Source organism: Lagenorhynchus albirostris, chromosome 2, assembly GCF_949774975.1.
Source record: "Lagenorhynchus albirostris chromosome 2, mLagAlb1.1, whole genome shotgun sequence".
Classification (NCBI taxonomy): Eukaryota; Metazoa; Chordata; class Mammalia; order Artiodactyla; family Delphinidae; genus Lagenorhynchus; species Lagenorhynchus albirostris.
The window spans coordinates 98,465,006-98,479,147 of NC_083096.1; the positions used below are offsets into that span (position 1 = coordinate 98,465,006).

General features: G+C 39.5%; 2 long non-coding RNA genes across 2 annotated transcripts in view; both read left to right on the forward strand.

The window, feature by feature from the left end:
* LOC132514594 (uncharacterized) overlaps positions 1-14,142 on the forward strand; it is a 115,960-nt gene that overhangs the window by 93,951 nt on the left and 7,867 nt on the right. The gene's annotated exons all lie outside the window — the stretch shown is intronic.
* Positions 1-14,142, forward strand: part of LOC132514592 (uncharacterized) — a 44,165-nt gene that overhangs the window by 25,247 nt on the left and 4,776 nt on the right. The gene's annotated exons all lie outside the window — the stretch shown is intronic.

Consider the following 14,142-nt stretch of genomic DNA (forward strand, 5'->3'; position numbering starts at 1 on the left):
ACCATTTTCCCAAGGGTTGAATCTATCAGATCTATCCAGGAGGGCATTAAGACAGTTAATTGAAAAGATCGTTAAGCCTGCAAGAAGCAGGAGAGGGGCATTTATTTCTCAGTTGGATGCTTGCTGAGTCACAGAACACGTAGGTCTCCCCTGGAGCTGTCATGGAAGTATGGTGATGAAATTATTAGGAGAACTTGACTTATACCCTCTGGAATTTGGGGCAAACATGAATATAGAGACTGGTGCCTATTTCTAGTCTAGAGATTTCTGAGGGAGTCTCTCTGGAATATCCCAGACTTATGGGGCTTGAGGAGACTGTGGCAGAATGTACATAAAGAAGGAGACAATCTCTTATCACATCCATTTGAAGAGGACCCGGAAATTCTTGAGTCTTCTCAGAAAGAAGCATTAGACAAAAAGGAAAACATGGGTTGCCATATAGGAAGATAAATTTGCTCTTCTGTACCTCGCTGGCTTATAATTACCTAGAATTTCCTGGCATCTACTGCCACCGTGTGGGTATTTACATTTATTGAATTCAAATGAGTATTTTCCCGTAAAGGCTTGTCCTAAGCCAAAATACAAAGAATTTTAAGTGTGTTTTAGTGCTCTTCACCTCAGATTGTCTCCTAAGTCCCCTCTAGGTTCCCTGTGCTTTCAAACTCACAATGAGGTTCCATCATTAAATACTTTTCTCTTTTGTAGCACTGTGTTAAAGCAGTACTAAAGTCATGCTGCTGATACGTCAATGACTTAGAGTTTTTGATAAGTCAGTTTGAGACAGAGAAACTCTAAAATGGTCCCCAATTATCTGTTTCCTGGTATTGATGCCCTGTGTAACCATTTTACCTTTACTGTGGGTGGGATCTGTGTCTAGCTTCTAACCAACAGACTATGGCAGAGGTGATGGGGTGTCACTTACATACTTACATTACATAGCACTAAAACTTCCATGTTGCTAGGAGACTCCCCTGACTGCCTTCTGGGCTTGCATGCATGAAGCAAGCATCCACGTATGGGAGGCCCAGTGAAAAGGAACTGAGGGCAGCTACTGGCTGTCAGCAGGCAAGAAACTGAGGTCCCCAGCCCAACAGGACATAGATCATTGAATCCTGCTAACAAGCACGTGAAATTGGGAGCAGATCCCTCTTCAGTTGAGCTTTCAGATGAGATGCCAGAAACCTTGATTGCAGCGTCATGAGAGACCCTGAAACAGAGGACCTGGTTAAACTATGCCCAGGTTCTGTGAGATGATACATGTGTGTTGTTTTTAGCCACTAAATATGTGCTAATTTGTTATATGACAATAGATAATGAGTACACAGTTCTTTGGTTTGGCTTACATTACTCTCCCCTTCACAGGACTGCAATATAAGTCCTTGGAGATTGTTCTTGGCAGTAAATATAATTGACAATCACCACGCTGTGCTCAGAATTGTCCTTCTCCTCCCACCAAAGCTTTGTTACTGAATCAGCTTGTTTTGCCTGATTCCTTTGGGAAAATTTCTCTCTCAGGTGATAACTCAGCTCCTCACACAAAGAGAGCTCTGTGGGTTCTGCCTATGTCATTCCCCAAACAAGCTTGGACAGGCTTAAATCCAGCAGTGGCACAACTTGGCCTAAAGCTGAGAGCTCACAGCTTGTCAGATAATTTGTCAGCTTCAAGATGTATTACACTATTGCGGCTATAGTTATTAGATTGATATTAAACTTTATTCTTAATTTAAAAAATGTTTCCTACCCCATGAAACACTTGACTATGGGTAGGAAAGTGGTGCTAAAAGGCAAGGGTAGGGACAGGGAATGACTCCCTGTCATTATAGACCATTAACTTGATCCCAAAATACAACCACGAGTTTTTTTATGAGTACACTAAATTTCATATATGTTATTGTAGAGCCAATGCTTTCTAGAGGCTTGTCATCTAGCTCTGCAGTTTCTAGAATTTAATTTATATCTCTTTTTGAAAACCAGTATTTATTTAGCTCTGGTATAGAGGCTTACATAAACTTAAACTCAGAAAGTACTATATTATCTTTTCAGCATAATTGAAACAAGCTTGGCTGTGGGGCACTGCAAAGAGTTTTCAATGGTGAGTGCAGAGTGTGTCTAAGTAGCAGATTATGCCAGAGAGGTAAGCAGAAATCATATTCTAGAGGGCTTTGAGTGTTATGCTACAGAGCTTGGACTTGATAGTGAAAACAGAAGATTTTCAATATGGAAAATATTTTAAACAGGAAAAGATTTTAATCAAGGAAATGATATAATGATTTATACTTTAGAAAAATACAAACCAGTGTAGTAGATGGATTTAGAGGGGGTACAAGACTGGAGGCACGGGGACCAGCTAGGAGGCAAGAAGCAATGAGGGCCTGGATTAAGATAGAGGGGGTAGAAAAACATGGAAGCATATGAACAATATTTTGAAGGTAGGATAGTATTGATTAGATGATCAATAAAATGTAGAGGATAGGTGAAAGGAGACTATGATGAGCACCAGGTTTCTAGCTTGGAGAATGGGTATTTGGAAAAATAGATTTATTAGGGGAACCACTGACTGAAACTGCCCACCCTGGCCAGACACGATAGTAACCACTTGCATGAGGTATCTTACAACAGGAGGTCCTGGTAAGGAATGTGGAACTAACAGGCTATCACCAACCAGAAGAATTTGGGAAGGGTCAAAAGGAGAGAGGAGACACCAGTCTGTATGACCTACCAACCTCCCAGAATCCTTCACTGGCATCCATCTTGGCTGAGAGAGTTACACACCACCGGGAAGGACCCTGAGTCAGAATGATTGGCCAGAGACAACCTGGAAACTAACCCCATCACCATAAAACCCAACTGTCAGCCACGTGGCAGAGCATTTCTCCTGGGCTCCCTTGCACTCCTGCTCTCTGCGTGGGCGCCCCCTTCCCAATAAATTCTCTTGCCAGCATGTGCATCTCCTCAGACAATACATTTCTGGGGTTAGACAAGAGCCCATTCTTGGGCCCTGGAACAGATTGGTTTCCTGCAACAGATGAGTGTGTGAAAGTCTGAGGAAGCTTAATGTTTAAGTCCTAAACTTAAACATTTGGTTTCCGGCAACAGATCTGTTTCCTGCAACAGATTTGCGTGCGAAAGTCTGAGGAAGCTTAATGTTTAAGTCCCAAACTTTAAGAATATAGATAGAAGTCCATGTGGGAGGCTGAGTTCAGGATGCCAGGGCCATCAGAGGAAAACTAGGAGAAGGTGGAGTCACAGTAGCTAAGAAAATATCTAGAGAACTGGAGTGACCCATAGTATTCAACGAAACATGGAAATCACGTAAGCTGAAAGTTATCTTTTGAGGTGGAAAAGGCTGTGAATAGAGCATGTCTGAAGGTGGGAGATAGTAAGAGTTCAATTTTGGACATGCTGAGGTTGATATGTCTATTAGAGATCGTGGAACATATGAACTGAGAGTTCGGCAGAGAGGTTAGAGCTAAAGATGTAACTTTAAGAATTGTGGACATAGAGATGTGTTTATACACATGACATGGAATAGAATCTCCAATGGAAAGACTGTAAGGTGAGGAGATGTCCAAGAACTGAAACCTAAGGTATCCCAACATTAAGAGGTCATGGGCACACAGCAGCTGAGGAGCAAGGTAAAAACTCACCAGACCTAACAAATGAAGAGAAAATAGGCAGTCTACCTGAAAAAGAATTCAGAATAATGATAGTAAAGATGATCCAAAATCTTGGAAATAGAATGGAGAAAATACAAGAAACATTTAACAAGGACCTAGAAGAACTAAAGAGCAAACAAACAGTGATGAACAACATAATAAATGAAATTTAAAATTCTCTAGAAGGGATCAATAGCAGAATAACTGAGGCAGAAGAATGGATAAGTGAGCTGGAAGATAAAATAGTGGAAATAACTACTGCAGAGCAGAATAAAGAAAAAGGAATGAAAAGAATTGAGAAGAGTCTCAGAGACCTCTGGGACAACATTAAATGCACCAACATTCGAATTATAGGGGTCCCAGAAGAAGAAGAGAATAAGAAAGGGACTGAGAAAATATTTGAAGAGATTATAGTTGAAAACTTCCCTAATATGAGAAAGGAAATAGTTAATCAAGTCCAGGAAGCACAGAGAGTCCAATACAGCATAAATCCAAGGAGAAAAACGCCAAGACACATATTAATCAAATTATCAAAAATTAAATACAAAGAAAAAATATTAAAAGCAGCAAGGGAAAAACAACAAATAACATAAAAGGGAAGCAGCCGCATGGCACAGGGATATTGGCTCGGTGCTTTGTGACAGCCTGGAGGGGTGGGATGGGGAGGGCGGGAGGGAGGGAGACGCAAGAGGGAAGACATATGGGAACATATGTTTATGTATGACTGATTCACTTTGTTATAAAGCAGAAACCAACACACCATTGTAAAGCAATTATACCCCAATAAAGATGTTAAAAAAATAAATAATAAATAAATTAAAAAAAAAAAAAGGGAATCCTCAAAAGGTTAACAGTTGATCTTTCAGCAGAAACTCTGTAAGCCAGAAGGGAGTGGCAGGACATGTTTAAGTGATGAAGGGGAAAAACCTACAGCCAAGATTAATCTACCCAGCAAGGATCTCATTCAGATTTGATGGAGAAATTAAAACCTTTACAGACAAGCAAAAGGTAAGAGAATTCAGCACCACCAAACCAGCTTTACAAAGAATGCTAAAGGAACTTCTCTAGGCAGGAAACACAAGAGAAGGAAAAGACCTACAATAACAAACCCAAAACAATTAAAATGGTAATAGAAACATACATATCGATAATTACCTTAAATGTAAAGGGATTAAATGCTCAAACCAAAAGACATAGACTGGCTGAATGGATACAAAAACTAAGACCCATATATATGCTGTCTACAAGAGACCCACTTCAGACTTAGGGACACATACAGACTGAAAGTGAGAGGATGGAAAAAGATATTCCATGCAAATGAAAATGAAAAGAAAGCTGGAGTAGCAATTCTCATATCAGACAAAACAGACTTTAAAACAAAGACTATTACAAGAGACAAAGAAGGACACTACATAATGATCAAGGGATCAATCCAAGAAGAAGATTGTAAATATTTATGCACCCAACATAGGAGCACCTCAATACATAAGACAAATACTAACAGCCATTAAAGGGGAAATCGACATTAACACAATCATAGTAGGGGACTTTAACACCCCATTTTCACCAATGGACAGTTCATCCAAAAGAAAATAAATAAGGAAACACAAGCTTTAAATGATACATTAAACAAGATGGACTTAATTGATATTTATAGGACATTCCATCCAAAAGCAACAGAATACACATTCTTCTCAAGTGCTCATGGAGCATTCTCCAGGTTAGATCATATCTTGTATCACAAATCAAGCCTTGGTAAATTTAAGAAAGTTGAAATCGTATCAAATATCTTTTCCAACCACAACACTATGAGACTAGATATCAATTACAGGAAAAAATCTGTAAAAAATACAAACACATGGAGGCTAAACAATACACTACTTAATAATGAAGTGATCACTGAAGAAATCAAAGAGGAAATCAAAGAATACCTAGAAACAAATGACAATGAAAACACAATGACCCAAAACCTATGGGATGCAGCAAAAGCAGTTCTAAGAGGGAAGTTTATAGCAATACAATCCTACCTTAAGAAACAAGAAACAACTCAAATAAACAACCTAACCTTACACCTAAAGCAATTAGAGAAAGAAGAACAAAAAAACCCCAAAGTTAGCAGAAGGAAAGAAATCATAAAGATCAGATCAGAAATAAATGAAAAAGAAATGTAGAAAATGATAGCAAAGATCAATAAAACTAAAAGCTGGTTCTTTGAGAAGATAAACAAAATTGATAAACCATTAGCCAGATTCATCAAGAAAAAAAGGGAAAAGACTGGGCTTCCCTGGTGGCACAGTGGTTGAGAGTCGGCCTGCCGATGGAGGGGATGCGGGTTTGTGCCCTGTTCTGGGAAGATCCCACATGCCGCAGAGCGGCTAGGCCCGTGAGCCATGGCTGCTGAGCCTGCGCGTCCAGAGCCTGTGCTCGGCAACGGGAGAGGCCACAACTGTGAGAGGCCCACGAACCCAAAAAAAAAGGAGAAGACTCAAATCAAGAGAATTAGAAATGAAAAAGGAGAAGTAAGAACTGACATTGCAGAAATACAAAGGATCATGAGAGATTACTACAAGCAACTCTATGCCAATAAAATGGACAACCTGGAAGAAATGGACAAATTCTTAGAAATGCACAACCTTCTGAGACTGAACCAGGAAGAAATAGAGAATAAGAACAGACCAATCACAAGCACTGAAATTGAAGCTGTGATTAAAAATATTCCAACAAACAAAAGCCCAGGACCAGATGGCTTCACAGGTGAATTCTATCAAACATTTAGACAAGAGCTAACACCTATCCTTCTCAAAGTCTTCCAAAATATAGCAGGGGGGATCACTCCCAAACTCATTCTACGAGGCCACCATCACCCTGATACAAAAACCAGACAAAGATGTCACAAAGAAATAAAACCACAGGCCTATATCACTGATGAATATAGATGCAAAAATCCTCAACAAAATACTGGCAAACAGAATCCAACAGCACATTAAAAGAATCATACACCATGATCAAGTGGGCTTTATCCCAGGAATGCAAGCATTCTTCAATATACGCAAATCAATGTGATACACCATATTAACAAATTGAAGGAGAAAAACCATATGATCATCTCAATAGATGCAGAGAAAGCTTTCGACAAAATTCAACACCCATTTATGATAAAAACCCTGCAGAAAGTAGGCATAGAGGGAACTTTCCTCAACATAATAAAGGCCATATATGACAAACCCACAGCCAACATCATCCTCAATGGTGAAAAACTGAAACCATTTCCACTAAGATCAGGAATAAGACAAGGTTGCCCACTCTCACCACTGTTATTCAACATAGTTTTGGAAGTTTTAGCCACAGCAATCAGAGAAGAAAAAGAAATAAAAGGAATCCAAATCAGAAAAGAAGAAGTAAAGCTGTCACTGTTTGCAGATGACATGATACTATACATAGAGGATCCTAAATATGCTACCAGAAAACTGCTAGAGCTAATCAATGAATGTGGTAAAGTAGCGGGATACAAAATTAATGCACAGAAATCTCTTGCATTCCTATACACTAATGATGAAAAATCTGAAAGGGAAATTAAGAAAACACTCCCATTTACCACTGCAACAAAAAGAATAAAATATCTAGGAATAAGCCTACCTAAGGAGACAAAAGACCTCTATGCAGAAAATTATAAGACACTGATGAAAGAAATTAAAGATGATACAAACAAATGGAGATATATACCATGTTCTTGGAGTGGAAGAATCAACATTGTGAAAATGACTCTACTACCCAAAGCAATCTGCAGATTCAATGCAATCCCTATCAAACTACCACTGACATTTTTCACAGAAGTAGAACAAAAAATTTCACAACTTGTATGGAAACACAAATACTCCAAATAGCCAAAGCAATCTTGAGAAAGAAATGGAGCTGGAGGAATCAGGCTCCCTGACTTCAGACTACACTACAAAGCTACAGTAATCAAGACAATATGGTACTGGCACAAAAACAGAAATATAGATCAATGGAACAGGATAGAAAGCCCAGAGATAAACCCATGCACATATGGTCACCTTATCTTTGATAAAGGAGGCAAGAATATACAGCGGAGAATAGACAGCCACTTCAATAAGTGGTGCTGGGAAAACTGGACAGGTACATGTAAAATTATGAAATTAGAACACTCCCTAACACCATACACAAAAATAAACTCAAAATGGATTAAAGACCTAAATGTAAGGCCAGACACTATCAAACTCTTAGTGGAAAACATAGGCAGAACACCCTACGACATAAATCACAGCAAGATCCTTTTTGACCCACCTCCTAGAGAAATGGAAATAAAAACAAAAATAAACAAATGGGACCTAAAGAAACTTAAAAGCTTTTGCATAGCAAAGGAAACCATAAACAAGACGAAAAGAGAACCCTCAGAATGGGAGAAAATATTTGCAAATGAAGCAACTGACAAAGGATTAATCTCCAAAATTTACCAGCAGCTCTTGCAGCTCAATATCAGAAAAACAAACAACCCAATCCAAAAATAGGCAGAAGACCTAAATAGACATTTCTCCAAAGAAGATATACAGATTGCTAACAAACACATGAAAGAATGCTCAACATCATTAATCATTAGAGAAATGCAAATCAAAACTACAATGAGATATCATCTCACACCAATAGAATGGCCATCATCAAAAATTCTACAAACAGTAAATGCTGGAGAGGGTGTGGAGAAAAGGGAACCCTCTTGCACTGTTGGTGGGAATGTAAATTGATACAGCCACTATGGAGAACAGTATGGAGGTTCTTTAAAAATCTAAAACTAGAATTGCCATACGGCCCAGCAATCCCACTACTGGGCATATACCCTGAGAAAACCATAATTCAAAAAGAGTCATGTACCACAATGTTCATTGCAGCTCTATTTACAATAGCCAGGACATGGAAGCAACCTAAGTGTCCATCAACAGACGAATCGATAAAGAAGATGTGGCACATATATACAATGGAATATTACTCAGCCACAATAAAGATGAAATCGAGTTATTTTGTAGTGAGGTGGATGGACCTAGAGTCTGTCATACAGAGTGACGTTAGTCAGGAAGAGAAAAACAAATACCATATGCTAACACATATATATGGAATTAAAAAAAAAAAAGGTCATGAAGAACCTAGGAGCAAGACGGGAATAAAGATGCAAACCTACTAGGGAATTTGCTTGAGGATACGGGGATGGGGAAGGGTAAGCTGTGACAAAGTGAGAGAGTGGCATGGACATATATACACTACCAAACGTAAAATAGATAGCTAGTGGGAAGCAGCTGCATAGCATAGGGAGATCAGCTCGGTGCTTTGTGACCACCTAGAGTAGTGGGATAGGGACGGTGGGAGGGAGGGAGATGCAAGAAGGAAGAGATATGAGGATATATGTATATGTATAACTGAATCACTTTGTTATAAAGCAGAAACTAACATACCATTGTAAAGCAATTATACTCCAATAAAGATGTTAAAAAAAAAAAAGGCATCATGGAAAAATGGAGAAACCAGCAAAGGAGGCTTAGAAAGATGAACCAGTGTGGTAAAGAAAATCACAGAGAGTGTGCTGTCCTGGGATTCAAATGGAATATATCAAGGAAGAGGGGTGGTCACCATGTCAAATCCTTCTAATATGTCAAACTAGATGAGGAAGATGGACTTAGCAGAGCAGAGGACACTGTGACCTTGACAAAAGTAGTTTCCATGAAGTGCTGAGGACAGAAACCTGTTGGGGTGGGCTTAGCTGAGAATGGGAAGAGAAGAGCTGGAGTCAGGGACTGTGTTGGTTAGTGTTATGTGTTAACTTGACTGAACCACAGGGTGCCTAGATATTTTGTGTGTGTCTGTGAGGGTGTTTCTGGATGAGATTAACATTTGAATTGGTAGACTGAGAAAAGCAGATCGCTTTCTTCAAAGTGGGCCTCATCCAATGCATTGAAGGCCTGAATAGAATAAAAGGCTGAGTAAGAGAAGAGTCTCTTTGTCTGACTGTCTTTGGGCTAGAATGTCAGCGTTCTCCGCCTTCAGACTTGAACTCAGACTGGAATGGTGTCATTGACTCTCTTAGTTCTCCAGCTTGCTGACTGCCCAACTTGGGACTTCTCAGCCTCCATAATTGTGTGACTCAATTCTTTATAATAAATCTCTTCATATACATAAAATTTTAAAAATATACAAAATTTTAAAATTAAATATAAAAATAAAGGAAATATAAAGAGTTTTATTATAAGGAATTGAGTCACTATATATATATAAATATATACAGCCTATTGGTTCTGTTTCTCTGCAGAGACTGATACAGAGTTTTGTACTGAGAAGCGAGGAGCTGCTGTAACAAACACTTAAACGGGGAGGTGACTTTGGAATTGGGTAATGAGTAAAAGCTGGAAGAATTTTGAGGTTCATGCTAGAAATACAAATATTAAAGGTGATTCTGGTGAGGTCTCAGATAGAACTGAAGAACATATTATTGGAAACTGGAGGAAAGGTGATCCTTAGCATAAACTGGTAAAGAACTTGATGAATTGTGTTCCCATTTTAGTGCTCTGTGGAAGGTAGAACTTAAAAAAATTGTTTTTATTGATGTATAGTTGATTTACAACGTTGTGTTAATTTCTGCTGTACAGCAAAGTGATTCAGTTATACATATATTTATTCTTTTTCATATTCTTTTCCATTATGGTTTATCACAGGATAGTGAATATAGTTCTCTGTCTATACAGTAGGACCGTGTTGTTTATCCATTCTATATATACTAGTTTGCACCTGCTAATCCTAAACTCCCAATCCTTCCCTCCCCCACTCCCCCTGCCCCTTGGCAACCACAAGTCTATTCTCTATGTCTGTGAATCTGTTTCTGTTTCGTAGATATGTTCATTTGGGTTGTATTTTAGATTTGTGAAATGTAGACCTTTTGAGCAATGAAATTGGACGTTTAACTGCTGACAAAAAATTAATCAGTTCATCTAAGAAGGAACTGGAAAATTTTATTCAAGCCAAATTTGAGGATTACCATTACCAGGAAGACCATTTCAGGATGCTCTGAGAACGTTTCCACCCTTTAGAAGTCAAGACACAGTTTATATAAGTTTTTTGAGACAGAGGGCTGTACGTTAAATGACTTATTATTATTAAATGACTTATTAAATGACTTATTATTGACAGCTTACATAAACCAGTTTTAAGTGCCATCGTGATGGATCATGTGACCCTTTACAAGATCAAGAAGGAATGTTATCTTTTAAGGAGTTGTCTTTTTTTTTTTAATACCTATTTATTTATTTGGTTGCACCAGGTCTTAGTTGTGGCAGGCGGGCTCCTTAGTTGCAGCTCCAGGGCTCCTTAGTTGCTGCCCATGGGCTCCTCAGTTGTGGCATGTGAACTCTTGTTGCAGCATGCATGTGGGATCTAGTTCCCTGACCAGGGACTGAACCCAGGACCTCTGCATTGGAAGCGTGGAGTCCTATCCACTGTGCCACCAGGGAAGTCCCAAGGAGTTGTCTTGATGCTAGGAGAATGTTGCTATTTATGGTTGAGAAGGTATTCCTGCTGATGGGGGAGGTTTGGTCAATGCATAATGAGGATACACAATGCACAGTGTGAGGAGAGGGGAGGCCAAAGGGCAGAGAAGAATTTTTATGTTTAAATTTTTCTTGTCTTGCCATAAATATGAATTTTATTTCACAAATTAAGGAGATTTCTAGGCAAAGTGTTGAAGGAATGCCTTGGTTTCTCCTGACAGCTTATAGTAAAACGTGGGAGGAGAGATATGAATTGAAGAAGGGATTGTTAAGCAAAAAGGAATCAGAACTTAAAGATTTTAAAATTCTTGGCCTATCCATATTGCAAAAAATGAGAAAGTGTGTTCTGAAGAGAATACCAAGGATGTGGCTGGACTCTCACTTGATAAAGAGTTTATGGGATTATATAAATAGAAATACTACCAGTATGAGCTGAATGGGATGGAAATGGGATGAAATGAAGGAAGGCTTTTGGACTTCCTGGATTTGATGGGACAGGACAATAGAGCTGTTTGGCTGTGAATGTGTGCTGCTCTTCAGGAAGAGGGAAAAGTGACCCCGAAGGTGATTCAGAGATCAGTAGGGCGTCCACCTCAGTCTCAATAGGCCAGACAGCCTCTGACCTCCAAATAAAACCCTGGGACTAGGAGTCCCCTCTGGAGCCATGGGGCTGGGACCACCTGCAGAGCCTTGTGGGCATGACAACCCCCATCCCCCACGACTGCCAGCAAAGCCGCAGAACAAAGTAAGACAGTGTTGAACCAAAGAGGATTATTCCAGAGCCTTAAGATCTGATGGAATTTACCTTGCTAGGTTTTGAACTTGCTTGGGACCCATCACCTTTCCCTTTTTATTACTCCCCCCTTTTGGAATGGGAATGTCTTTCCTATGCTTGGCCCAGCGTTGTATTTAGGAAGCACATACCTTGCTTCACAGCTGGAGAGGAAGTATGCCTCAGGATGTATCATACCTGGAGACTCACACTTACCTGATTTAGACGTTATTTAGATGAGGCTTTGGACTTAGACTTTAGAGCTTATGTGGGAATGAATTAAGACTTTGGGGCTGTTGGGATGGAATGAATGTATTTTGCATATGAGAAAGACATGGATTCAAGGGGACCAGGGGTAGAATGTTATGGATTTAGTGTTTGTATCTCCCCAAATTCATATGTTGAAGCCCTAACTCTCAGTGTGATGGTATTTGGAGATGGGGGCTTTGGGAGGTAATTGGGATTAAATTAGATGATGAGATTGGGGCCCTTAGAATAGGCTTAGTGGCTTTATAAGAAGGGAAAGAAAGAGAGATTGCTCTCTCCATGTGCACACATGGAGGTAAGGCCAGGTGAGGACATAGAAAGAAGGCAGCAGTCTGCAAACAAGGAAGAAAACTCTCACTGGGAACCAAATCAGCTGACACCTTGATCTTAGACTTCTCAGCTTCCAAAACTGAGAAATACAGTTCTGTTGTTTAAGCCACCCAGTTTGTGGTATTTCGCTATGGCAGCCAGAGCAGACCAATACAGAGAGTACAGGCAACTCTTGCATTATGTTGTAACAGGGAGACAAAAAAAAAAAAAAAAAATTGGGATGGTTTTGGTCAGGGGGAATGGAGTCACGGAAATTTTTTGTTAAGCGGGGAGAAACAGCAACATGTCTGTGTGCCAGAAACAAGCTCGAAGAGAGTCAATCAAGCAACCCTCTCAGAGTCAATCAAGCAACCCTAGAATAGTACTAATCACTATTCTAGGCACAGTGGAAAACAAGACTGACAATGTCTCTGTTTACATTTTAATTGACGCATGATGTGTGTGTGTGTGTGGAAAGAAGACAACGAACAAATAAACAAACAAACAAAAAATACCAAATGAATTCATATCCGAGTAATTCTCACAAATCAGGCCATTTGTTCCACACCTTCCGAGGCCTTGCCCTCCACCCCCAAGGGCATATTTTCACTAGTCTTTTTAAGGCACCTCTGAGTCTGGCATTTGACACCTGCTCTCTGATTTATAAACTTGGGAGAACCAAAGCTTCAGGTAAAAGACATCAGTGGCTGGAAGTAATTTGGGCCCAAGATGCAGAAGCTGCACTTCATCATCTCTCTCTCTTGTTCATTTTATTCTCTCTGATCATGTTTGTTTTAATCTTTCCACTTTCAAGATTATTCTCTTTAATTGAGAAAAAAGTAAAATAGGCATTGATAGTTCTATTTTCCACTGCCATTTTAAAATTTACTATCTGGCTCTCTTAGTGAGATTCTATCTTCCTCAATCTCGTACTTTAAGCGTTCCTTAGCAGGTAGGCCCTTATTAATCTTCTTGGCATATTAAAATACTTCAGTTGACTCTGGGCTTTAGTCTCTCTGTCATAAGTCTTTGGCTTTGGTGCCATTTCTACATAGTCATTGGTTTCAAACTTGATATTGTTGGAGAGCTCCTTCAGTAGTCAAATTATGTTGTTTGAATACAGTATTGGCTGAGGGATAAGCACACTTGCTGTACCAGACAGCACAAAATATGAGATAATTTTATTTTTCTCTTACACAATAGTAGACAGGCAAGCCAAGGCCTATTGTTGGTTTTATTTCTCAAGATCATCCAGTGGCTTGGTTTCTTCTGTCACCTCCACTCGCATTCCACTGGAGAGAATTTAATCATGTAACCTAAATGCAGGGGAGGCTGGGAAGTGTATTTCCTTGATGAGTGGCCATATGCCCCGCTGAAAAGAGGAAGAGTATCTATTACTAAAAGGAGAAGGGAAGAATAAGCACTGAGGAAAAATTAGTGTTGTGTGCCACAAATGCTGCTTCTTCCTCTTCGCTGAGATACATTTGATTATGTTTTCAGAGTTCAGCATTTGGGAGACTTTCAACTTCTATTTATGTGCCAGGCACTGTTATTGGAGCCGAGGTTAAGGGGGTGAACACAAAAATATAGCCTA